Consider the following 26,682-nt stretch of genomic DNA (forward strand, 5'->3'; position numbering starts at 1 on the left):
CCATCATTTTTATGTCTTCCCATTATTTAAAGTCATCACATTGAGTTATAGCAGTCAGGGGAATAGGAAAGTGCTCATCTGCATGTAGCTCTGTAGAATATGACAGAAAGCTGAAGAATGCACTCAGGCTATTTGATGAATAAAAACTGTTAGAAATTTACCACTGTTTCATCTCGAGAATGCTATTAATAATTAAGCCTCTATTAAAAGAACAGAAAGACTCCAATCAGAGAACTGGAATAGAACAATTCAAAGGAAAAAAAAAATATTTTGATTTAAAATGGTCTTATTAAGTGGCAACGAGTCACCTCTTCTTACATCCCTTTCAGAAATTCTTCAATACTGTTCTTAGTTCCAAGGGTGTTGCTCTTTTGTACAGAAAACGAAAGCAGATTAGCAAGAGTCAGTTACAGATAGTTACTCCATACTTGACTGCAGCTTTGTTTAAGAAAGCAAATTCATCTCTATCTATGCTCCATTTGTTTTTATTTATTCATGAATCTTGCTTTCATTTCCTGACAACTAAACTGATGCAAACTTCTTAAAACTTCATGATAGTCCATTAAAAAATAATAACCAACTGGTGAATTATGGATCAGGTATTTCTTAGTATGAAGTTTTCAAGAAACAACATACCACCAGCAGATACAAGTAGAGCGCTAGAGGCACCAACCCGATCCCATTTACTAACATATGCCCAAAGCAGATTTTAATTCAGAATTCCCTTGCTTCTTAGGCTGAAAATTACAAACCATTTCTGTGAAATTTGCAGAACATTTTTCTTTTGCTTCAGTGGAAAATTCGACTGATGCCACCAGCACGACAGCACTCTGTATTGGAAGACTGCCACTGCATTTCCTTCAGAGCATGTTTAGGAAGAACCAGCCCAGCATGGAAGCGCTTCATGTAAGAGAGCAACAGCAGAGAAGGAGTGGAAGGGTTACAGGCTTTTGTTTTGTTTTCTACCTCTCATATTTTCTGTTTAAATTAACTTACCTATTCTGAAAAGCTCTGGGAGGAGAGATTTTGCCCACTGTCTTTGACACAAAAGTTATCCACAGGGCTGGTGTAAACCTGAGGGTTTTGTGTTTTTTTTTTTAATAAATATACATTTCAGAAAGTCATTGGAATCCTTTTCAAAAACAACTATTTGCAATGCCTGAGTATTAAGAACATTATGCATTCATATGCCAAACACATAGAGACAACACTAAATACAAAGTTTCTTTGCATAATACAAAAGCAGTTCTGATGTCTTTAATGAATATTTTAGCACTGATTGAGGTAAACAAAACCATCTTCTGAAGGACAACAGATTTCACCCCTTAGTTAAAAATGTCTCTGAGTACAAAACTGCACCTAAACTAAAATGCATTTTATTTTCATTTCTTTTTTAAGGCCAAAGGCAGTCAATGTTATTGTTGTGCCTGCAGTTGCCTGGTGGGTGGGAGGACTGTGATGCTGGGTGCTCCCTGGGGCACTGCTGGCTTCTTGCTGCTTCCAGAGCATCACGTTGTGTTTGGGTCCATAACTACAGTTCCTAACAGCAACTGCAATGCAACTGAAGTTACTTACATAGGCCACAGATTGCTTTGCCTAGATAGTTTTCACTATACTGGAGGAGCACAGCTGAGCCCTAGACAGAGGCTTCAGGTTTGAACCACACCAACAACAAAAGCACAGCCGTAAATTCAGCAGCTGGTGAATGAGGGCATGAGTGTTTAGACGGGAATATTTCAGCAACAGCAGAACGTTTAATTTTCATCCATCTTCAGTATCCCTTGCTCTTCCAAGCTCTTCTCATGAGTAGTGATGCCTCATTCTGCTGGAGGGGGTTACTTGCAATGCTGAAGGCTTTCCTCTGGGGCTCTTCTGGCACATGCTACCAATGCCTGGTCCTTTCAGTAACTGACCCCACACACTCAATCTCACCACCCTGGCTCCAGCTGCCACCAATGAGAAGTCACTTCTTCTTTCATACCATCCTACCAACCATGCCTGAGAACACACAGCCAGGTTTTGGTCATGCAAATTCTTTATGACTTGTCAGGTTAATTATGGAGTGCTTTACAGCAGCGTGTGCAAAGAAGCAACTTGGAAAGCTTTAATTAACATGCAGGATGACAGCTTGAAAGCTACCTACAGGTATGGTACCTACTTGTATGAATCAACTCCATCCCATTGCTTTGCTTGGGAAAATAATTTTGCCTTAATGGCACGTTACTCCTAGTGACTCCAGGACTTGGTTTATCCTTTCATTTAGTCAGGGGAGACTCACTGGCTCTAATGCATAGCATTTTGTATACCTACTCATTTCCTTCCCACGTGCTTTCAGCACACACACCCAGTAGAGTGCATAATCCCTGCTCCCTGCTCTTTGGGGAAGGGAGGTAAATGCATTTACCACCCAAAAAGCAGTGACAGAATTTGTTATCGTACAGCTGTTTGGAAAAGAGTTGTACACTGTGCTAGAAACAAGACTGCTATTAGTAATGAGTACACATGCAGCTACCTTGTAAATCACAACACTAGGGAGGAATGAATGGTTGCAACGCAAACACTGGGTTTTCAGAAGAAGCTCTAAATTACCACCAGAAGGAATTCAGTGAAACAATAAAAGGAAGCACTGCAAGACATAGAAAGTGGGCCAGCATAAGGGCTATTACCGTGTCTCTTTATAGCTATTTAATATTCCTTTCATCTCCCCAGGCACAGTCAGACCATTATTCCCTCCCTGGTGAGGGTCTCAGTATCAGCAACCCATCTATAAAGCCACAGATCAGCCCCTGGGAAGGTGAGGTACCCTCCGTGCCCTAATTCCTTTTTTAAGTACTCCAAGTCTGTCAAAATTCAGTTTTTCCATCACTGGGGTCTATTGCATTATTCAATGGTACCAACATACAGCAGCTTTAGATTGCTGAGCCTTTCACTCCTCAAAAACAAGAGCCCCTCATGGAGGAGGCTACTCCTATCTGCAAAGTTAACCCTGCCACATTTAGAGCCACCTACATCACAATTTCTCCGTAACTAAGAATTGGTCAGGATCAAACCTTTGGAAAGGCATCAGAGTCCCACTGGATTTCAGAGATGCATTAAAATCATAATGCTAGGCCAGTGTCATCAGGACAAGGATCCTCCCCACAGCCACAGGGTGCTCAGGCTGGGCCTGGCCAGTGCTTCCCAAACCAGAGAGATGCTGAGACTGGAAAAGGATATTTTAATTTAGAACTAAAAAGACAAAACATATGTTCTGAGTGTCAAAGAACCATCAGACCCAGGAAACTGCTCATTTCACAGTTTTGAAATCCAGTTTCAGTATTTTGGAATACGTCTAAATTCATCACTGAATATTTATATTATTTTCACATTTCCTACTAGAAAAACTGCACAGATGCAGCACACAGCACAGCCTACGATAGCAAGACATAGGATAAAATCATATTAGATGCAATACAGCTCTTCAGAGTCAAGCTGATTACAGTACAGATAAACACTCACACACCAAAAATATGCCTTAGTTCAGGAGAATCTGCCTATGAATTCTTTTTAAAACTGAGAAATTATTTCATTGGTGTGATGTCATGCACATTACGGAAGACAAAACCAGAAAATCATAAGTGAAGCGTACTCGATTCCCATTTTTGCTGGCAGAAGAGGTTACATATTATTATGCATGCATACCCAAGCCAGAAATCACCATCCTAACTCTGTTCTTGGATGTGACACCTGCCCATTGGGCTGGGAGGAAAACAATGTATTTCTTATGTTTTCTGTAAGGAATGCAGAATTCATTTTCAACTTAGAACTGCAAACAAAAGTGTATTTTATTATCAAGTTAAATGATAATAGAGTTTGGCCCCCTTCATGCTGAGCTCAGTGCCTCAGGAAGCTCTCTACTGAAGACCATGAGAGAAGCAGGGTCTGAATTCCTTCCAAATTAAATCCCTGTCTTGACTTTCACATATCATTTTCAGCAGAAAGGAAGAAAAAAAAAAAAAGTGGGACTTGCCATTGCTCCAAGACTCATACCCCCTCCTCCTGTAGCAGTGTAATTTATTGATGGGCAAAGCAGATTTCCATTCATTTCACAAGATGGGGTCAGACTCTGAAGATCTCCTGCTCTGTTGTTCCAGATGATAGATAGGCAAGGAGCCTGGAGAAGGAAGATGTTCAAGGCAGGAGGCTGCATGATCTTTCTGAAGCACGTAGCTTTTCATATAAAGTACAAAGGGCTTTTTGTATGTATGCTTCTCCTGGTCAATTTATTTTAGACACCTCAACTTTTTCTATTTTCTATTCTATTGCTCATTTCTAGCAAAAGTAACGAATCACTTGCACAACACTTCTCTATTTTCATAATACCATACAAAGTCATTAATGAACTGTCCTGTCAGCTTTTCTAATTCTCTGTCTGAACATCCTTGTAAGCAAAAGAGCGGCTGGACATCCTCTGGCATCTTCATCCATCCTAATAAGCAATATATTATCAGGTGTTATTGGCTCCATGTGCATGACACCAGAACAGCCTCTCATGCCACAGGTGAACATGCTCTATGGCTGAAATCTGGCAGTGGGTTGGGTGCAGAAGTCATTACTGCAGAAAGAGTGGGGGCAAGAGGTCAGAGGGGCTCTGGAAACAATCCCAGGGTACACATTCAATAAGCAAGTACAGGCAATCTTTCCTAAGTGTTACTGCTTCTGTAAAATAAAAGAAAATAAAAAAAATCCAACTCTGATTTTCTTGATTGTTGTAGACTCTACTAAGGGAAATAAGTTCCAAAGATAAAAGTCACAAGAAATCACAAGAAAGATCACCATATTAGCACACAAGAAAGCCTGCATGATGCATGGTCAGCTTTCAGTAGCAAATACTTATCTGCTCATGCTAAATCAAGATATCTAACATAATCCTAATGTTTACAGTAAACACTTAAAGCAAGATGAGTGTCAGGAAAAGGGAGATGTTCCCGTAGGCAAGTTTCCTAAAGCCAAGACTTATGACATTTTTCTCTCACTCACACAAATCTTAGGCTTAAAGTTAAGAAACTGAAGTTCCTGGCCTCAGATGCATGGCTTGTACAGCCCCTTGTACCTTATTGGGCAAAAACCAAGTAGATAAACACAGCACTGAAGAAAAGAAATCCCAATCATTAGGACAAGGACCTCACCCAAGCCAACCAGCACACATTCTTTAGCATGCCTGAAGTGGCTTTATAGTTGCTACAGCTGCTACAAGATCTCCTCACCGTGATGTGTTCTCCTTCTCCTTGTAACCCCCTCTACTCTTCAGATGCCAGTCATGGCTATTTCCCCCAAAAAATGAAGCATTCAGCTTACATGGTAGCAAGAGAACAGTTTTCAATTTCAGTTAACCTTTACAGCAGTAACACTAATTTGCAGTCTGTTCATAGTGATTGCTAAAGCCTTTCTGTTTCCTGCTCTGAATTTCATTCTGTGTCAATTAGTGACATGAAGTCAGTCTAATAATGATGTATGGTTAACACGGGGTTTGCTAAGAGGAATGCATGGAGGACAGATAATTGTGACGGCGCCATCCGTGAGCTGCTCAATGCTTTGTTGAAGCTAAAGGGTATAGAAATGGGCCATAAAAACACATTTCAGTGCGAGTGCTGGTAGATTTTGGGGAAAAAATTCCCAACAACTTTCTTGAAGCAAGAGATCCAGCAGCTTTTAACTGTACTAAGATTAAAGACACAGAACTGTCCAAGTTGTTTCCATATATTTATTGCTGAAAAATGGTGTGCAAGGAAAACACTCAACCAGTACCCTCCAAGATCACTTTTATGTTTGTTCATATTATCATACTCAAAATACACACAGATAAGCACAATGTGATGCCTGCCAAGTCCCCTGGCTTTTTCCATATTACAACCATAAGCTCCTGCCAAGCAGCGACAAGCAGTGGTAATAAGTGATCCTGTCAAACTCAGAACAAGCAGATCATTGGCCAAATGTGATACATAGGCACCAGGAGACAGCACAGTGAGCTCTCTCTTCCAACACAAGGGAACAACTGGCAGCTTTGGAGCAGGTTCAGCACAGCTCACTTCAGCCACCAGCAGAGCCTGCCCATCTGGAGCAGCAGCAGTGCTTCACATGAGTGTAAATGAAAAGACCAGCGTGGTGGGCCACCACCAACCCACACTGAGCAGCAAGGAGAACCGTGGGAAGCATCCCCACTTCAGTGGCCACGAGAATGACTTTGCCTCACACCAGAGGATCAGTGAGCTACGTGGGGGATGCATCAGAAATCTTTTTCTACTTTCCAGTCCCTCTAAGAGCAGAACTGGCTGCATCCCCAGGTGCCTCCTCACAACCAGAGCTGCATTCCAAGAGGTGGGTGATGATGGAGGATTACCCATGGTGAACCCCGTGCACCCACCGTGCTGCCCAGACTGCCTGAGTCCACACCGGTCCAGGCAGGATGGCACAGGGCTCAGGGCAGTCACTGCTCCAGGCTTTTACTGACTTTGACAGTGTTTGCTAACAGACACATCCAGGAGTTTGCTGGCACGTCACTCCTGATCACCTCTGGCAATGGCACATTGCGTCTTCCAGAAAAATATAAAAACAAAACTTGTCAGTCTCCCTCCTATTTCCCTTTGAACTCTGAATTGTAAAAAGAGGCTGAAGGCAGCGATGATCTGATGAGCATCAGAACTGCACAGTTAGGCTAGCAGAAATACTTCAGGAAAATTGTCTACATGTGCCAGGAGATGTAAAAGATTCAGGAAATAATGGGAGAAACTAGAAATGAACTTGTTTTAGAAGAAAAAGGGGTGCAGTTGCACAGTTATGATGTTGTATTGGTAAGATATATTAAATACTCAAATGAATCTCAATGTCAGCCAACACACTGCCATAACAAATGAACATGGTGACAAAGGGTCGCCTTTGTTGCTAAGCTGACAAAAATAAATTAGTCACCTGTCACTACTTGCTTAGAATTCACCAACACATCAATTTTTGAGGAAAGAGCAGAAAACAGCCAGGATATTTTTTCATTAGAGCATTGTGCAGAGGGAGCAAAGCGTTCCATCTTCATTTACAGAGCAACTTAATCCCCTGCTGCACAGGAAATGCCTCCTTGGGGCAGTAGGGTGCCAGCTGGCCCTGGGGAGCAGCCTGAACTGATGAAGGACGCGTGCCGGAGGTGACCCTGCACAGGAGTTGCAAGGAACCATGCCTGAGCAAAGCCCAACCCAAAAATTATTGGTAGGAAGGTGCTGAGAAATCATTAGAAGTAACAAGCTTGAGACAGTAACAATCCTGCCACAGATAATTCACAAACCAAGGAAGGAGGCACAGTGCGCAGTCAGTCAAGTGGTTTGCTACAAATTATTTGCCAAGGGCCACTATTGCTGCTAAAGCAATCAGCAAAGATGCACCATCTGCAGCAATGCAGGAACATAGTTAAGACTAACAAGCTGCTACACACAGCACTTTAATTAGGCCAAACGAGGAAATGATAATAAACCAGCAGGTCAAAAGAAAAAGTAGAGAGATCTGCAACTGAACAGAATCAAGCTAATTTTTTTTTACCGTGACAAGATAAAACTCTCTAAAATGAGACTTCTGAAGTGCAATGATCCCAAACTTACACCAAATAGGAGAGTGAACACCCCGCTCAGCCAGCAGCACGTCGGCTCCAGTCCTATCAAACACAGCAATCTGTGGTGTTTCATGCTCAGCAACAAATGGCTGAGCAGAGCTGCTGCAAGCTGAGACGCAAAGACAGGTGTGCAGCCGCTGGAAATATTCTTTCAGGGCTCACGGCACAGAGACTTGTTTCAGACGCAACCTGTAAGGCTGAGAAATATCTATCATGCTTAGCTATGGAAACAGGGATTTTATGAAAGTGTGATCACGAGGAATGCGATTGGAAGTTGATGTGTTATTGCTTAATTTAGAGAGAAGAAGGTACTTTTTTTTTTTTTGTCTAGACAATCTGTCAGCCTAGAAACCCAAGGAATAAAGGCAAAAGCTGCAGATGGCTTTTATAATGGCTGTACTCAAGCTGCAGAGAAGCAAGAAGGATAGAGGCCATACAAAACAAGCAGCAGTATTGCTGCGGCCAAGCAATAACCTAACCAGCAGTGGCACTCAGTAAAAACAGAAAGCTAGAGAACTTCTCCAACCTTTTGCAGTAGGATTTGGCTGCAGCAGGACAGGATACAGCTGGGCAAAGGGAACTGCCACAACCTTCATGCACATTTCGGTAGGAGCCAAAGCTTTTCTTGGAGGAAGGAGGATTGCCCTGCATGCAGATGGGCTATTGGGAGCACAGTGCTAGTAGGCACCAGCAGAACAGTACAGCTGTACAAACTGCAGCCTCCTGCTTAAAAATTGCATTCACATATGCAGCAGTTCTCAAGTTAACTCTTATCCTTTCTTTCCCCCTTTTTTCTCCCCCTAAAGGATGAGAGAAGGAGTAGAAGGTAATTTACTTATAGTCAGTAGAGAAAAAACAAGCTGGGATGAGAGACGCAAGGCTCAGCAGGACAAGCACGAGCTTCTGCTGGCAAAGCAGTCCCTGAGCTGACTGGCTGAGCTCACTGGGTAGCTTGAAAGGGCTGTTCTGCTTATCTTGCTACAGCAGAGCGTAGGTGTACTGGACACAGAACAGAACAGCTCTTGATGCAGAGGCTACTTCAATGTTTTCCTCTTAAATAACTACATCAAACAACCACATTTACACAAACAAACAGTTGGAACTGAGTTTTTATGTGGGACTGGTAACACATGGATTGACAGGAGACACATTAGAAGTCACAAGAAAAAAAGTTTAATTCTATTTGTTAAATATATACACTCATTTGTTTATTTGCATTTTTTATTTCTCAACAATACCACAGTCTTTGCAGCATTACCTCAAAGCCAGCGTAGTTGTTGCAAAGTGCTTTCCTGCAAGGTGTCTATAGAGGTCTGCCTGGTGACATACCTGCAGGCAGGGAGGGGGACATGTCCTCTGTCCTCACTAAGCAAAGCTCATGCAGCAGTGCAGGGCAGAATGCCACTCTGTTCCCACTGCTCAGCAAACGAGAGCCAGACGTGCCTGGGGAACTGGGGTTGAAGACCGAGAACTCATCCAATGGATCCTGGGCTTAAAGTCAGCATTGCTCTCTCATGCAATTAGATATCAACAAAACCCAAACAGTACTGAGGGCTGAACTTGTGGCTCTTACTCCCCAAAGCCTTGTTTGCATCCCATCCACAGAAAAAGCCATTTCAGCTGGATAATTATATTTCTGCCTGATGTTACACCTATTGCATCTATCTGATCATCATGAGAGCATGGGGTTAGAGCTGTTCAAAAGCAGTCCATAAAGCAGAACTGAAGATGCAGATGCCCTCCATTAGGTACTGAGTGCCCTACATGCCAGCAAGTCCCAAGCAGTTCCTGCACTGAAGAATCAGCCCTGCCATTAAACCACGAAGGGCTGCTTTGGCACACATCAGAAGATACAGCTCAATTCTTTATGCCTATTCAAAATAAACATAAAACACTGGTGCATCAAAACAGCAGGACTCTGCAATTATTTTAGGTTCATAAAACCATTATTATAAATATGCACAAACAGCTTGAGTAGATGTGTTGAGTAAAACTGGCTGTTGACTCCAAAGAATAATCAGTGAGGGATCTGTCAGTAAAACACTAAGCAAACCATCTTCTTGCTAAATACTCCAAATACTTGGCAAGATCCCAGGGACTTTGCCAGAACTTCAGAGGGAAGGAGGAGGGAAAAGCAGAACGAATGAGGAAAAAAAATAATATCATTATGGCAATATCCACATTTTGTCTTATTAATCATACTTCCAACTTGGAAACATTTAGTTAGGCATGGGAGTATACCCTGTGATAGCAAACCAGAAATTAAAACACAGTTTTGACTGATCCTACACAAGAGTGCTCTTGTCCAAGAAACTTTTCTCCCAGGGAAACTTGACTTCAAAAATTTCAGTCAGCTCTTGAGCAACTGGGTTCTTGTAAGACAGAGCAAAAGGGAGGAGATCTCAGCTGTGATGGCATTTTGAACTGATGTCAGTTCAGCTGTATACAAGTGCCCTTCAGGCTGAACCAGACCTGGCATATCCAAGATACATTCAGTCAAAATAACACCGGAGACTCATGGATATCGGGTCTAGATACATTCAATAATCACCTTCTGCAGTTCACAGAAAAGATTTACTTTAGAATAGCTTCAGAGTACTTAGAATTGACAGGTTTTTTCTTTTGCAGAGAATCAGATGTTTCTTGGCTACTCCAAGACACAGCACATGAAAAGGAAATAACATACTACTATGGAGCACGAATAACCAGGCTGTTATTTAAGGCCACACAAGCAAGTCCAGCATGCTCCTCATCTCTCCATCCTGGGTCTACATAGCCTGTTCACAGCAGGACATTTCCTTGACCAAGTGTTTGTACCGAGGTAGAAGAGATGACAGACGCTTTTGCATCGGGCAGCTGTGTGATACAGATGCATGAGATGCTGGGGGGGAGGGAAGGGCAGTCAGCGCAATCCATGGGCAATGCTGGTCTGAGCCATTTGAGAAAAAAAGCAGAATAGAAAATAACTGTTGAAATGTTCAGCCTGCCTTAGGCGAGGGCAGCTGCCTGCAGGGACAATGCTCTCCTGCCTTCACACGTGCCAACATCAAACAAGCAAGTTCAAAAAGCAATGCATCAACTAAGCTGCCACTCCGATAGCCTTCACTATTAATTCATGACCCCTTAGAGTTCACTGGGATCAGAAATAAAGACTTTTCATGTGCTAGCATCCATAAGTGGGGAAACAGGCAAGGAAAAAGCAAAACAATGATGCAAGAGATGCCTCAAACTGAGTCTATCTATTATGACAGTGTGAGTTGCAAGGAAGCCCTGAGGTCATCTATGGCATATACACATGCAGTCTCCAGAATAACACTTCAGGGAGAGCTATGTCCTTCATTTTAAGAGCTATCATTATATTTGTGTGAGGAAGAGTTTACCCTGACCTGGATATCTGGCCTTCACATGGTGCTCCTGGGGAAAGTTGATCTGCTCATGTGTTCATCAGAAATCGGACTCACATACACCCATAGCACACGGTTAGACAAGTATTCCTGCACTGCTGCAGCTGCAAGTGGTAACACAGAGTTTATTCTGCACATCCAGGAAGGAAATGAAAAATATGACTAATCACCAGCAGAAGATTAACGACACCCTGTCTCTTACTTAAATCCCAGATCACTGCAGAGGCTGCACACCGAGATGCTGCTCTGTAGTGCAATAGCATCTCTAAGAGAAGAGCCACAAATATTTTTCTTTCCTCTAATTCTACTCCATGGCAGCTCTGCTGCTTTGCTTTCAGAATGACCCAGCAGAGGACTCCCAGCAACCCCTGGCTGTAGGACAGTGCTTCCCTAGTGCCCCAGGATCAGCAGCAGTGGATTGCTCAGACTGACTGTGGTCAGCACAGAGGAGTGGCTCTGGGCTGTTCCCGTGGGGCGATTGCACAAAGACCTCCCATTTCAGGCAGAAGCCCAGACTTCCACTGAGAACATCTCAGGGCTCTACAAATCCCAGTATATGTAACCAGCTGCTTTAAAGAGGCCCCGATACATTCAGCAGGTTTTATGAAATACTCTAGAAAGCATTTTCCTCCCCTCAACCCACCCCAGGAGGAGGAGAATATCCCTCTTTGATGGCACCAGCTGAACAGCTGTTTCATGTAGGCACAGTCTCATCAAGAGCTGAGGTCAATGGTTCAGCAGCTCAGCTAGGGTAATGTCACTAGCTTATTTTTCTTCAGAGACGTTTCCTGAAGTGTAATGGGCATTTGCTGAAGTAATTCAAACAATCAGTAACTTCTTTACAATTCTGGTAAAAAGGGATTTTTTTTTTTTTCTTCAACCTATTCACCACATGGCCTCAGCTCAGAGACCACTGGCAGAGCTATTAAGTGTTCCACTAAAACCCAACCTTGAGTGCAAACAATCTAGAAAACTATCTCTAGGTCAAATCCTCCCCAGGACAGCCTTCTTGTCAAATCAAGGGACAAGGCCAAGCCTCTTCTGGAATCATGCAGAGCTACAGAGGTTGCGTTAGGTAGTCATGTTTCCCCTCAAAAATCAGAGAAATTCAAACATCAAGGTATGCACTTTTTAGGATGAAAGAAAGGAAGGATCAGAAAGCTACAGAAAGGAAATAAAAATAAATGTAATATGGAATTGAGAGGATACACAAATATACAGAGGGCAGAAAAACACATTTATCTAGTGAAAAAGTAAACATGGAGATATAGCCCTCAAACTCCTATTTGTGTACATTCACAGTGTAGCAGAAACCACCTGTGTGCTATTGCTCCAGTGCTTGGAAGCAGCTTCATACAGGTACCTACACTGCATAAGAGCAAAGATGCTTGTGCATCAGCAAAACTATTGCTCATTAACATTAATTCCTCATTTCAAAACACACAAACAACTTGCAAAGTAGCAAAAAAAGACAGACATAGCAAATGTTTTGTTTGTAGCATGAGTAGCAAACAATCAGAGAAAGCTCTAGGCAGATTCCTCATAGATTAAATAAATGCCAGCAAACAACGCAACAAAATCACCAGTGGGTTGGCTCATAAAAACTGTAAGAGTGCTTGGTGTTGGATAACTTGTTTGCAAGGAACTTGCCCACCTGCAACGCTGAAGCACCTGACAGGCTCAGTGCTGTATTTACCAGGAATCATTACAGCAAGAACCTTTTGTACCAGTTTGGATTGGCAGCTTTATCTATTCCTTCCATATACCATGAACTTTCTTTCAACTGGAAGAAAAGGGATTTTAAGAGGAAACAATATCCTAGCAAGTAGAAAAAAAAAAAGAATAATAGGGAGATGCAATGGGCAAGATGAAAATAGTTTTCAGAACAAACAGAAGTGTTCCTAAGTGCAGGACAATTCATTCTTTTCTTCTGTATGGCAAGGAGAAAAAGTGGCAAGAATAGGTCTAAGCAGCATGTTCAACCAGAACCAGGATCCCAGGTCTTGAAGCACACCCACTTTTGTCTCATACACATAAACAAGGAGAGCACCAGAGGGCAGCTTGCTCTGCACAGAGTTCACAGTGGGGGCACATTACTATTTACAACACAGCACATTAAATGACAGTGACACATACCACTCAGAGGTGATCATTATTACCGGCTGCTTAAGGGATGATTTGAGAAATGATCTGTAAATTTAATTTTTAATTAAGCCAGAAGCCCTAAGGGCCTTCTGAGTTCAAGCTCTGAAGGGGAGAGAAAGAGGAAATCAATTCTTGGTGATGGAGAGGTCTAGCAAAATCTAATAGGCCTGGGTAATACATCAAGAAGGTTTTAAGATCAGTCACACCGCTCAGAAGAAAGCCTAAAACCCAATTTCAGATTAAAAAATATGCTGTAAAGTGGAATGGATAGTCACCATTGTTCAAGCCTCTGGAAAGCTACTGTCTTGAGCTCTGACACACAAATTACTCAGAAAATAGATAAATGATCAGCTCCAGTGTGCAGGACTTCACAGGGAAACCCTTCTTCTCAGCTCCAACTAACTTGGAAAAGTATCCAAATGACCTTGCAACTACACTAAAGCTTCGGTATAGTCAGGAAAGCATATAGTATACAGTCAGGAAGATATACATAGCTAATATGAATTAGTCATCAAAATCTCATGGAAGGTGACTGTGCTAAGATAGGAAAACCATTCCCTTGATACACAGGACAGGTCCATCAGTGACTGTGGCTAGACAAGCCATGACACCAAGTTCATTCCACCAGCACAGCACATTTTCAATAAATCAGAAGTGGAAGATTTCTTTCATCCCATCTCTTGATTTCAAGCTCATGGGATCAGATGGATTGAACCCGAAGGTGATAACATGACAGGTTGATGTCATAGCCACTCCTGTCATCTCTGAGTAGTTGTCACGATCAAGGGAGATCCCCAAAAGCTGCAGAAAAACTAATGTTGCACCTATCTTCAGAAAAGGCCAAAATGAGAGCCTGGACAGTCAGCTTTGCATTGGTTGGTGTGAAAATCAGAGTACTCTGGGACTGGGCTTGAAGTAGATGGCAGCAACTGAAACTGCTTATTGTGGACTGGCCAAAGGTGAATTGGGCTCACTGAAACAACTGCCTGCTATGGAAGTATGACTGGAGCTGTGGATGAGAGCAGTAGATATTATTTATCTTGACTTCCACAACCTCTCCCTTTCAACACAGTTTCCCACAGCCTTTTATAACACTTAAGGTATGGTCCAGAACGTCACTAGATGGGTAAGCAGAGGGCTGGCAGGACTGAGGCAGGAGCTAATGAGCACTGAGAAGCCACTACTAAGCAGGGTTCCACATAGGTCTGTTCTGAAACCTATCCTCTTCCACAGCTTATCAGGGACATGCAAGAGCCATCTTACCAGGCTTGTAAATGACATCCAGGTGAGCGGAAGAGCTGATATACTCAGGGCAGGGCTGGCTCTCAGAGGGACTCAGCCACAGGCTGTGGGAAACACCCAACTCTGTCCTTGAGCAGGCATCTAATGCCATTTGTACATTTTCAAGAAGAAAGTTGGGCAGAGAAAATAAGCAAGAAATGAGATGAATGGTCTTGTTTTCACAAACCTTCTCTTCTAAGAAACAAGTCATTTATCAAAGTGCTGTAATCCCACCAACTGTCATAACACTTGGTCTAATTACATCTGGAGAATAATAAGCTGTACATTAAGGAAGAAACCATCTGCAGTGCGGTTGGTAGGGAAATTCTGCTACATGTAATCTTAACCTGCATGTCCAAATGCAAGCACAAATACCATCAGGCAAGGGCTCAGTGGCATTTAAAACAGCTGCACCACATTTTGCGTTTAGAAAATTCACATTTTTTTCCTATATTTTCATAAAATACCATTCTAGGGCATTAATCTACGTCAGAAAAGGTCCAAAGTGTGCTTTCAGATTGACTGGGAGTGGGACAGAATCCATCTTTTGGAAAAACATAAACCATATTCAAATGTTTTTAAAAGTGCTAAAAAGCTGACTGGGCTGAGGCCACACACTGCACTTTGGTGAGAGCCATAACAAAATTAATTACAACCGCTTAACTTCAAACCTTGAAGGAAATTGCCATCAAACCTCACATTTTAAAACCCATTGGAGATAAACCACTCCTTCCTGCAGGGATTTCAGTGGGATATCGGGGACACACACCGCTGAGCAGCAGCACGCTCGCAACAGATCATTTGGTGTGGGGAGGACACAGAACTGCTGTTCAGGTGCTGACACTGCCCAATTTAATACCAGGTGCTTGAGTTTGCAGTGATAGCAGGACTGCACATTTCATTAATGCATTAAAGGCCAAGAAATAGAGGGGAGGAGGAGACAATCTCACCAGCAGCAAAGCGGAGTATTTAATAAAACAGTTCATCTGAATTCCTGATACAAGGATCCTGCCACACGCTTGAGGTTCCTAGGACCTCTTGCAAAGTGAAGGATTACTTGCATCCTGGAGACAGGTTCCAGAATAAGAACTTGGTAGATAAAAACAAAATATACACTAACGCAGAACAATATGCACACAAAACATGATCATGGTTACAGTCAGACTACATATTTTGGATGTTTTTTTCAATCTTGAATTGAAATCTCTTGCATTCTATGATTCACTGGAACAAAGATAGGCTGATGTTTGTGGGCATCTCAAAGGTGACTGGAGGTAAAGCTCCTCTGGGGGTTAGGGCATCACTTCATAGCACTCTGAAAGAAATACTGTAGTGTGCAACTGTAGATTTTCTATCACTGCCCTAAATGTATATAATCTTATTGTTGGCAGATGTGCAAGGAAGAAATCAAGTAAGCAGAAAAAACATAAGGACGAGTCTATTACTCCTCTATGAGAAGGTATTTCCCAGTGCATTTCCTTCCTCTCACTTGTACTGTCTTTGGTCCCCACTGAAGAATACGGGCTATGGATCCACAACAAAATGTTACAGATAAGTTGAAAAGAATAAAAATTATTCACTGTAAATTTTGCAGCTTTGAAACTTAAAAATCTTTCTGATCTCTACTGAGGAGAATTGGAAGGATAATTTTACACAATTTATAACCGCCTTATAGAAAAAAATATTCTCTGATGAAGAAATAAGAAAGCTGAAAAACAGACATCAGAAGACAATATAGTTTCAGACTCAGTCAAACTCAATTTAACTCAAAGGAACTCTGGCAGCAACATGCCATCTACAGTGCTGCTACTTTGCCTGGACAGGCGCTCAGCAGTAGCTCAGACCTCCCCAGACTCCCACTCCAGGATCCCAACAAAACCTGAGCCTCCTCTGCAGAGAGAGAAAGCGAGTCACAAGGACTAGAGAATTAATAATAAAAAATAAAAATGAGTAGCACCGGTTGTTGGTGCTTTTGCAGAGAGGTAGGCCAGCCCCAGAAGCAGCGAGAGCAAGGCACCACTGCACATGCAGAGTCCCTGTTCCCAAGCACTGCCACTGCTCTGCCCACAGTTGCAGCCTGGCGAGCCAAGATATCAAGAAGGCAAAAATGTGAAACAACTGGTCAGTGTGTTTGGGTTTTCTCTCCTTGAGGTTTGTTTATTTTGCAATAATAGAGATTTCTATGACCTAAACAAGGAACCAATAAAATAAACAAACCCAGAATTATTGCCTCTTATAAGGAGAGCAAACTTGAGAAATCTTTTCACAAGTTCACTTGGGCGTGATGCTGGCTGGACTTTTGGCAGGGAGTAAAGGAGGATGCAAGAGAGGCCCTTGGGAGGGCAGGGAACCTCTAACATTTTCAGGATTAGAAATCTGTTACCGTTTTTGGGAGAAAATTCTGAACATAAAAAAAGATTTTGTTATAATACTTCTTAAAAAGTGATCAATTGTCGTTATGTTTCAGTTAAGATAAAGGAGAAAAGCTGACAGAAAAATCTGATGAGAAACCTTGCTTCATCTTTTCTTTCTCCCTAACTGCATTAGGAGGAAGCTGAGAATGCCTCCTCCATAAACCACTACTTTTTACAGCTATTCCAACTCCTCCTGTGAAAGAATGAGGGGAGGAAGTGAGAAATAACAAGTCCTAGATTTGAGACAAAAATAAGATTTCTACCAAAATGCATTACATAAAAATTCTACATATAAGTCATTAATTTTTAAAATAAAACCCATTACTCAACAGTCTTTTTAAATTTTATAGACGTTTGACTACCAGTCTGGAATTTACTCATGCTTTACAAGTATAAATTCAGTAGTCTGTAATTCCTTAAATTATGCATTTAAAGCTTCATACAGATGCCCGGTATTCAGCCTTTGCTGTTGTACCACTACGGAGTCTGCCAGTATCCACCCAGGCTGAAAAGTATCACCAGCCCCAAGCACTCGAACACCCGGTGTCAGTGCCCCCTCACACAACCTCCTTGCCTACAGACCTTTAACATGTCTTAAGAAAAAAAATCTGTAAGATTCATGAACTGGCCAAAATAACTTGGTGACAACTTTTGTTATTATTAAGATATGAATTAAGCTATCCCATAGATGCTGTCCTTTCTGCACCCACACACAGCCCTCCTGCTTAGGGCCAAACCAAGCCCTGGCCTCCTTCACTCTTAGCTCATTTATTTCAGGGTGGCCACATCTATCTGACAGGATGAATGTCTACGAGTCAGCTAAGAGAACAATGTCTAGAAGACAGCAGTGGGTTTGGGTTTTTTGCTATTGTATCATATTGGGTTTCAGCTGGAAGCAGGACACTGACTACGAAAACCAGATGATGTGTCAGCAGGAACCGAGGAGTCTGAGTAACATAGATAGAATTAACCTCCTGAGGTGTCCCCTTGGAAAAAAAAGCCATAACCACTGCTTCTGCCTAAAGCCTACACTTTCCCAAATACAGCTTTAAGATCAGAGAAATGAGAATATTATTCAGGCACCACAGGCTCCCAGAGCTGGCCCTGCAGCACAGGGGATAGCTGCAGTCAGGGGCTCTTTACACCACAGCCCAGCTTCTGCTCTGAAGTGTAAATGTGAAGTTGTTAGGAGCCAACCACTGGTAAGATGCCGTCAGCACAAATATCACAAATCCCATCTTCTCCAGCTTAACACAAGCCCTCAACTCAAACATAGGAACAATCTAGTCCCAAAGAGCCCCCAACCCAGAGTTATTTTCTTTCAAACAAGTGTATAAATATTTTCCTTTAACGAGGATGTGAAGAGCATAAAATAATTAATTACGTTGATATTCAATGAGGCCAGTATGAGAGAATTCCCTGGCTACACAGTGTTAGCATTGCAGAGCTCGTAATTAAACTGCAATTCCTTTACAACTTGAGACAAGTTCCAGACAGTGGGATGAAAATACATTTCAAACAGATCTTCAGCATTCAGGACCATCTGTTTTCTTTTCGCGTGAAGTATTTTTATTTGCTGCAAGTAATAAGCTTAAACAGATTTTTAAGAGGTTCGTTATTAATAAAGGAATTTGAGAAATTCACAGAGGAGTGAGAGAAACACATTCTGCAGCCTGGTTCTGCTCTGGAGGGAACTGGACAAGTGCTTTGAAAGCACTGCTTTCTTTGATGGCCCTCAATCCAGTTTCAAGAATACAGAGGAAAAATCTCCCTCTGTATAACACTTGTTAGAAGAGGAAGAATTTTTACATCTGAACCTCAAGTAGGAATATACTGGCGCACATGCAAAATGCAATTAGGCTGGAGCTTAGCCAGGACATCAGAGTTAATGGCCCAACTGCAGCTAAATGCCACAAACTCTTAATAAGCACAGTGACAGAGGGCACCACAGGTCCTCATGAAGCAGGGCACAGACTGTCCTAGCACAGACTGTCCTAGCACAGTGCCCCAGGGACCGCTCCTCTCACTGCCATGGGGCCTCACATCAAGACAGCGACTGTACATGTGATATTGTAATGGCAGACTGGGACCTGAATATGGAGTACCATCTGTACCCCTAGTCAGTAATACATTCTTTGCACTACACTAAGAGGCCGCATCACCAGTGAAAATTCAGCAAGTTTCATGCAAAGATAGCAACCTTCAGCCATTTGTTATGTCTGTTATTAAAGCTGTGTTTCGGACGTGACAGATATGTGAAATACATCAACAGCAACCAACAGGAAAAAAAAAAAAAGCATAATCTGTATTATAAAATAATAAGTAAATAAAAGAGACCCTTGGTTCTCCATTTGCTCACAACAAATCACAGCCCTTCACATAAATCAGGCTGTAATATTTTTCTCTCTCCCATCCGCACACTGCCATAGTCCCAATTTCTCACCACAGAAGCCTGGAGGAGAGCCACCAGCAGCAACAGACCCAACACAGCACAGTCTAGGCCTCACACGCAGTAGAGCACCCCCAGCTCTCCGAGTGTCCCTGGAGCAGCCACCAGCAGCACCAAGCCTCAAACCCCACCGTGTTATCTAACAGGACCTGCTCAGGCAAGAGACAGCACCTGGAAGCATGCTCACAAAAGCAAACAACTACCCTCCAAGCAAACTAATATAGAAAATGGACTCTAGCCTTCCAGAAAGCTGAGCTCTTTATGGGAAAGACCAGGAGGAAAACAAGAACGATGCTTTCCAAGCAGCCCTCCGGCAGGCTGCCCAGCCAGACCGCTTCTCACAACCCACCAAGCCCTTCCCAGCTCCCAGCATCTCACCTCAGCCTCCGCCTTCCCCTCACAGGAAACCATCGCTACATCAAGGCACTCACCAGATCGTCTGCAGTCCCATCGCCACAGCTCCAAGGACAAAGCCCGACTGTCCCGTATCTCCAAAAGCAGCTCTCCCCCCACCTCAGACCAGCACAGCCAGCCGAGCACCTCCCCAACTGATAGGGCCCACAGGTGCCACCTCAGAGCTGCTCGTTAAGGCCCACCAATCACTGAAGGGCCAGAAGCCACCAGCAGCTGTATCTTATTTGCCCCAAATGAACCGTGGGGGAGGGGGCAGACACTGTTTGTTGTACAAGAGATTCCTTGCTGGCTCTCAGCACCTGTCTGTGCTCTGCTTTTGCTTTCCACAAGCCCCCAACACAGAGGTGCTGTGAAGTACCCAGAAATTATAGGTGCTGCTTTTAATGCCCGTACCCAAACCTCTATCACTGCTGTTAGGACTTAGAATTTGCATCTTGATGCAATAGCAGTGGAGTGCTGAAGTGTTTAGTGTGTCTGGCTGGGCCACGTCAGACTTCTATTTACTGCAGCCAGTCCCTAAATCTGTATTGCATCTGCTGTCTGCATAAATAATGAATAAAGCAATAAATTTGGCAGAGATACCCAACACTTTCGCTCAGCTTCTCTTGAACCTGTTAAATTCTGCTGTGATTCATCTGCGTGGCTGGGCTGCAGAGACACGTGGAGAAGGGGAGGGAAGGGGGAGAGGAGAATGAGGCTCTTTCGAACTCAGGATCTTACCCTGTTACTGTTAGAGGTCTCAGATTTTGAGACAAATCTCAGGCAGTTATATTAGGTTTTCTTTTAAATGAAAACCTGTGTTGTCAAATTTTCTTCCAGGACAACGCCGACAGAGGTCACTTGTTATTGAAGCTTATTCACTTCCCCACTGCCATGGTGATGCAGGGAGATGCCGTGGCTACCCACAGGGCAGGCTGGCTGCTTGCCAAAGAGTTTGGATGGCCACAGCTCTGGCAGAAATACTAAGCACAGGCTGACAGTGGCGTTGGTGCAGACAGTGATTCAGGAGTTGCAGATTTTCAGGTCATCCTTTAAAAAGTGATGCATGATATAATTGATGAGTTTTCCAGCTGTCTCCTATGACTATGGTGAATTTCTAATTTAAAATATTATCATATATATTACAGGGCAATACCTCCAGACTGAATAAGGATGAAATCCATTGTGCTAGTATCAGATAATCACATCCAATATTCAAGGCAAGAGCTATGCTATGGAATCCAATCCGACATAGCGTGAACAAGAGGAAGGAAAAGCAGTTTATTGCTTCTGTTTTCCAGAGCAGGGCCTCCTCAACACTTGGCAGCTAAATTGGGCAGAACTGAGAACACATCCCAGGCTGCTACCTTACCAAGACCACGCTCAATTATGGCAATTATATTTAGCACCCAAACAAGGCCAGAGACTGCCCCTCTCCTACAGTCCCCTTCAGAAGTATTATTTGGGTAGGTATTTCAGAAGAGACTAACGTACATTTTCTTGAAGTGAATATCAGTAGAACAAGAATAGTGCAGTTTCATTATGGGAATATTCCAGCAGTTAGATAGATGTTGCATGTGCCTACACCTCTGCAACACACTGTGGGGCTATAAATGTGGAGGATCTGGCAATGCAGTCAAATACAGGCTCTCAACACATTTCTTTATGTAGTGTGGTATTTTTTCTTACTGCCAGCTTTGCTTAATCCACCAGTCTAGTACCATAAACTTTACACCAACGGTGAGACTGCTTACTCTGTAGTCCCTACCCTACCTTCCCTACCTCTGCTTTGACATTAAATTTCAAGGCATCATCTGAGACCAAGTGCGAAACAAATGATAGCACTTTGTAGACCAAACATGCAAACAGACTTTAGAGAAAAAGTACAAAATAAGTTTTATAAATATAAAGCCAGTTTTAAATTGGGAAAAAATAATGGTTTTTCCAGCTTCAATTAACTTCCTTCATTGCACAAATTGCTAAAGCTTTGCTTCCGCTACAAGGCTTTTTTCCCCACAGAGCGACTGCTTTCTTTGCCATGCATTTTATCATTTTCTTCAGTCTTTACGCCTTTTCTGTATCTTATCATGCTCACAGCATTTTACATGAATTTCTGCTTGTCCCAGATGACTTATTTGTTAATAGATGCTCCATCTTTGGCATATTTATATCCGTTTCCCCAGTGTCAAAAGAAAATTATACAACGTAGCAGTAAAATCACAGTTACACTAATGAACAGCTCCATATCACGGATTTTTCTTATTTTAACAACAGAAAAGTCAACAGATCAATGTGCCATTCAGTTACCGTTCCAATAATGTTTTTCTTTTTCGAAATAATTCTTATTCTTTTACTAAATGCTCTGCCACTTTGTACCTTACGCATCACTTTGTCAGCTTGATTGTGGCTTTGTTTTTTGCTTTGTTTTACCCTGCATTTTCAGCTGGCAGTAAGAGTGGCTTATTCCTAGAATGCTTGAGACATTGGGACCTGTTTTTTTTACTCTAGAGCACTTTTGTGCCCATCTTGCACAGGAGCAATTGGTATGCAACACTGCACATGCTGTCAAGGAGACACTGACCTGGGACAAATCTCCAATCTGTATTTTGGTTTTGGAACCATAAAACATAACATACTGGGAGTGCAATCCTGCCCTGTCTTCCAAACAAGTATCTCTATTCACAATGGCAGATGCAGTCTGATTCACCTGACTGAACTTGTTAATAATATGGAGGCAAGGTGTACTTTATCAATGGATGTGAGTCATTGTTCCCTTCAAGTAAAATCCTAAAAAGATTTAATTCTTACCTGAGGAAATTTGCATTACACATATTCAGAAAGAATAAAACATCATCTTTTTCATTGTTCTTAGAAGCTTTTATAAACTACCAAAGTCAACCTAAGGCATGGCAGAAAAGATTTACACAAAAAATCTTAACGAAATTCATCTGGATCTATTTACAAGACAGAATCTACTCAACAGGTATCTTTTAAGAACCTGCTTAGCAAAGCAGTATATATATAAAGCCAGGTTCCAAAATTAAAAAAACAGCATGGTGCCATTCCCCACACATCGCTCTACTTAATGGTGCTTATAGTTAGCTGTGAAATTCTTTAAATCAACCTGAGTAAAATCACTCTGATGCCTCTGCCTGTGCTGGGCATTACCCTGCTGAGTGCTATAGAGTGCAGTTGAGAAGTGCTGCAGCTGGAGGCCAGGTTCTGCTCTTCCTACTGCCACCCACCCAAGCACAGTGATCCTGCGGGACCTCTGTGCTTCAGCCCAAGTACTCCCAGGAGTTTGCACATAAGCTGCTTGAATCCCACCCAAGTTTCACGTCTGCAATGCTCCACTGTTCTTGACATAGATAAAATCCAATCAAGTAGAAAAGAGCCCACTTTATCTGCCCAAGGCAGAAAGAACTGATGAGGGGCACAGGCAATGTCTTTCCCGAATGTACTTTCAAGCCCAAACCTCACTGATACTTCTTCTAAGTCCACCCAGGGCTAGCCTCAAACACAGGCAAGTAGCACGGACAGGCAATCAAAATGGCCTTCAGCCTGCTCAGTTGGCACCCTAAATGCAGCCAGGTCAGTAGGGAGAGCAGATGGCCTGGTCTCTCTGCTAACCCACTGCACATCCACTCTTGCGCGTCCAGAAGCTGTCAGCCCTTTATCAGGCCACACCATGACAGTTCTATGCTGCTCTGCTTTCTCTCTATCTTCTGGTTGCTTTGTGGTCTGTCATCCACACATTAATCAAATAGACAGCAACAGTTTACAAGCAATCACCAGAAAAACTCATCAGTCCTTCCGGGCAAGGTTTTGCATCGTCTCAGGCTGTCCTGCACCCTGAGAGGTGTTGAAGTGCTTCCTCCAATTGGCGTGGATGGTGGGTGGATGCTGTGCCCATTAGTGCAACTGCAGCTACATCAGAGGCATGCTTCACGGAAGCCATTAATATATTTTAAACTAAGTACATTTTTTTCTACTGGCATTTTCTTTAATGTTTTTAAGCTTTAGAACTACCTTCTTTCCTTCCTTCCTTCCGAGAATATTAGCCTTTCCCTGCCAGATCTCCAGCTGGAATAAATTTGGCCTCCAAACCCCAATTCAATTAAATAATGTGAACTTGTGCTTTTAGTTAAATAGGCTATTCACATGCTTAATGCTCACAGATAAACGTTTGGCTTGTGTAGGATGTCAGATGCAATTCAGAGAAGGACATGCCCAAGTCCAGCTTGTTCACCTGGGAAACAATGCATGCCCCAAACAAGCTTTTCTGAACTTGGAAATACCCAACTTCCCAAGTACTTAATTACAATCGGATATCATCTAACATAAAAAGCACAGAATAACATAACTTCAAATGGAGAACAGTAATATTTGAGTAACTGAAGCATGAATATAGTTCACCTAGGCAAGAGATAAATTACATTACTAAAGTGTTGTCTAATCAGTTTGAGTAGGCATGACAGAAGATGGTATTATTCAGAAAAGCTCAAGTAAGGAATTGTTTCTGTAGATCCCGATCTGTGTTTTGGAATGGTGCTTTTAACAGATTCATTTATTTACAGAACATTGCTTTAAAGAGGACTTCACAGAACAGGCAAACATGGGCTTGTTAGCAGAGGCAGATGCCGCTGCCCCTGTCACTTGGTGTCTATAAACTGCCTGGATCCATATCTGCTCTTCTCCAAACAGATCCTACAGATCTTTGTGCTCAGATTCAGTTCAGTTTGGGTCAGGTCCCTGCACCATGCTACCTGCTGTGTCCCTGGCCTTTAAAAAACAACACAGTAATTCCTGCTTTACGATGCACTTAAATTCCAAAACTTACGTCTAGGTACCCAAATATTTCTATGCATTTTACTGGGAAATGACACTTGTCTTCAGAAACTGGTGAAATAGAATCATATTATTTCTGAACTCAGCAACTATTTTTCTTTTGACGTACAAAACATATGGATTGTGGCTAAAATTTACAGATGATCAGCGTACAGTTCCAGAACAGCTTGCATTCCCAGACAGCTGGTCCTGCCAGAATACAGACATTTTGCTGTCACCCAACCCTACTTTTGTAAGTCAGTTCCACTAAGGTGGATAAAAAGGTCTTTCCTGCCCATCGATCACAAAAATCCAATTTGGAGACCTGTTTTCTCAACATGACACTTACAGGAGATAGACCTGATTAAATATTTCTTTTCCAATCAAGAAGCATCTCACAGGTAATCCTGTGGCTGCAAACCAATCCTTCCCACAGCTCAGCCAGACACTGCCCAAGGTTATGCTGAGCTCTTCTTCTTCCAGACCTGCAAACCACTGCACCTGGATACCAGTGCATGAGGTGTCTGTAGCACAGTGAGCAGAGGCAGGGCTCCTTCATCTGTGTACTGGTATCCTTGAGATCTTGGAAGGATTGCTCTCAATCTAAGAGCATTCAAGGCTTTCACATATTACCTGCAGAACAACCCTCACCCACTCTCACACATCTCCCCTTAATGTTTCCCAGTTAAAACACTGATTGAATTGATGGTGTGCTTCATTAATGCCCAGCTGGCCAGATGTCAAAGCTCCAGGTGCTCCTAGTTACCAAGCAGCAAAGACAGTACTAACAAGTATGATGATACTGAATTTGATTTACATTTCAAGGCAACCTGTTCCCTGCAGGTATGTTCTGTTACAGGTCTCTTCATGGCATGGGAACAATAAGTGATCAAACACATTTCTTGAAGCTATTTGCTGTGTTTGTGACTGCTTAAGACTATGTCTTTGACACTGCTCTTAGCTGAATAATTGCTGAGGTAACTGGTTTTGTAGGAGTTAATCCACATTTCATTTTAAATTAGGATTGACATTAGCTGAATAATCATCAAGTAAAGAATAGCAACACACATAGGCTTTGTTTTTCCTTCCAGAATGCTGTAGCTAAGGTCATTTTGGACCAATACAACATAAAATAGCATCCCCACCAACACCCATCTCTTCACTTAGGCTACAGGTACCCAGAAGCACAGAGGACTTCCCAGGGTGAGCACCAGCTTCAGAGCATCTCTTTATTTCTGCCAGTCTGCTTCTGCGACACGCTTAGCCTGCTGCTGTGCTGCCCTGGCCAAATGTTCTGACAGGTCTGACAGTCTTCAGCTCCAATCGCTGCCCTCGTCCTTCAGCTCCTTTTACAACATCATTCCCTTTCCCCAGCTCACCATGGAATGCCTGAAAAGCTTCATGGCACACTTATTAGGTGGATTTGAAAAAGAAAAATGCTCCCAAGAAAACCCACCTTTGAAAAAGTGCAGTTTGGAAAATGTTTGAGTTCCCAGATTCCATGTTTGCAGTAGTGTTAAATAAGCTTTGGGTTCCAGGCCAAGTGATACATTTTCATAATTGAGGTTACAATGTAAATGATCTTCTCTATTCTAAAAAAATGATCATTTTCCTTCCAAAATACCTCCTTTTAACTGTTTTTTCTAAAACCACATTTTTAGGCACAAGAAAAAATAAAATCTCCCAAAACTCCATTTTCCAAAAAACCCTCACTAGATTCCTTTTAAAATGGCAATCGCAGTGACTTGTGCTGAAAGAACAACCAATACAGGCACTTTCTGCCTCTCCCCAGCTACCCTTTACAACAGCCTGTCCACCAATCCAATTGTTCCATCTGTTTCCAAACAAAATTGCATTTTATTACTAGGATGTTCTCTGTCCAAATATTAAACAGCTTGTAGCTAAGTATTAATCCATAAAAACCTGGAAACAATATCTTATTAATTCACAAAAATCATTATTCCAGCACACATTCTGGAGCCAGCTCATTACAGTTAAGCCCAAATTTACACCATAATCAGTGGAAAACTTTCCAATTTTTTTTTTTTACTTATAATGAGACAAACTGGTTTCTAAACCTCATTCTACCAAATAAAAGGTCTATGGCAGAAATCCGGTTAAGGGAAAAGAAGTGAC

General features: G+C 42.4%; 1 long non-coding RNA gene across 3 annotated transcripts in view; it reads right to left on the reverse strand.

Annotated features, from left to right (window-relative positions):
• LOC104913389 (uncharacterized) overlaps positions 1-26,682 on the reverse strand; it is a 115,949-nt gene that overhangs the window by 64,643 nt on the left and 24,624 nt on the right. The window lies entirely within an intron of this gene.

This window comes from Meleagris gallopavo, chromosome 16 (genome assembly GCF_905368555.1).
Source record: "Meleagris gallopavo chromosome 16, MGAL_WU_HG_1.1, whole genome shotgun sequence".
NCBI lineage: Eukaryota > Metazoa > Chordata > Aves > Galliformes > Phasianidae > Meleagris > Meleagris gallopavo.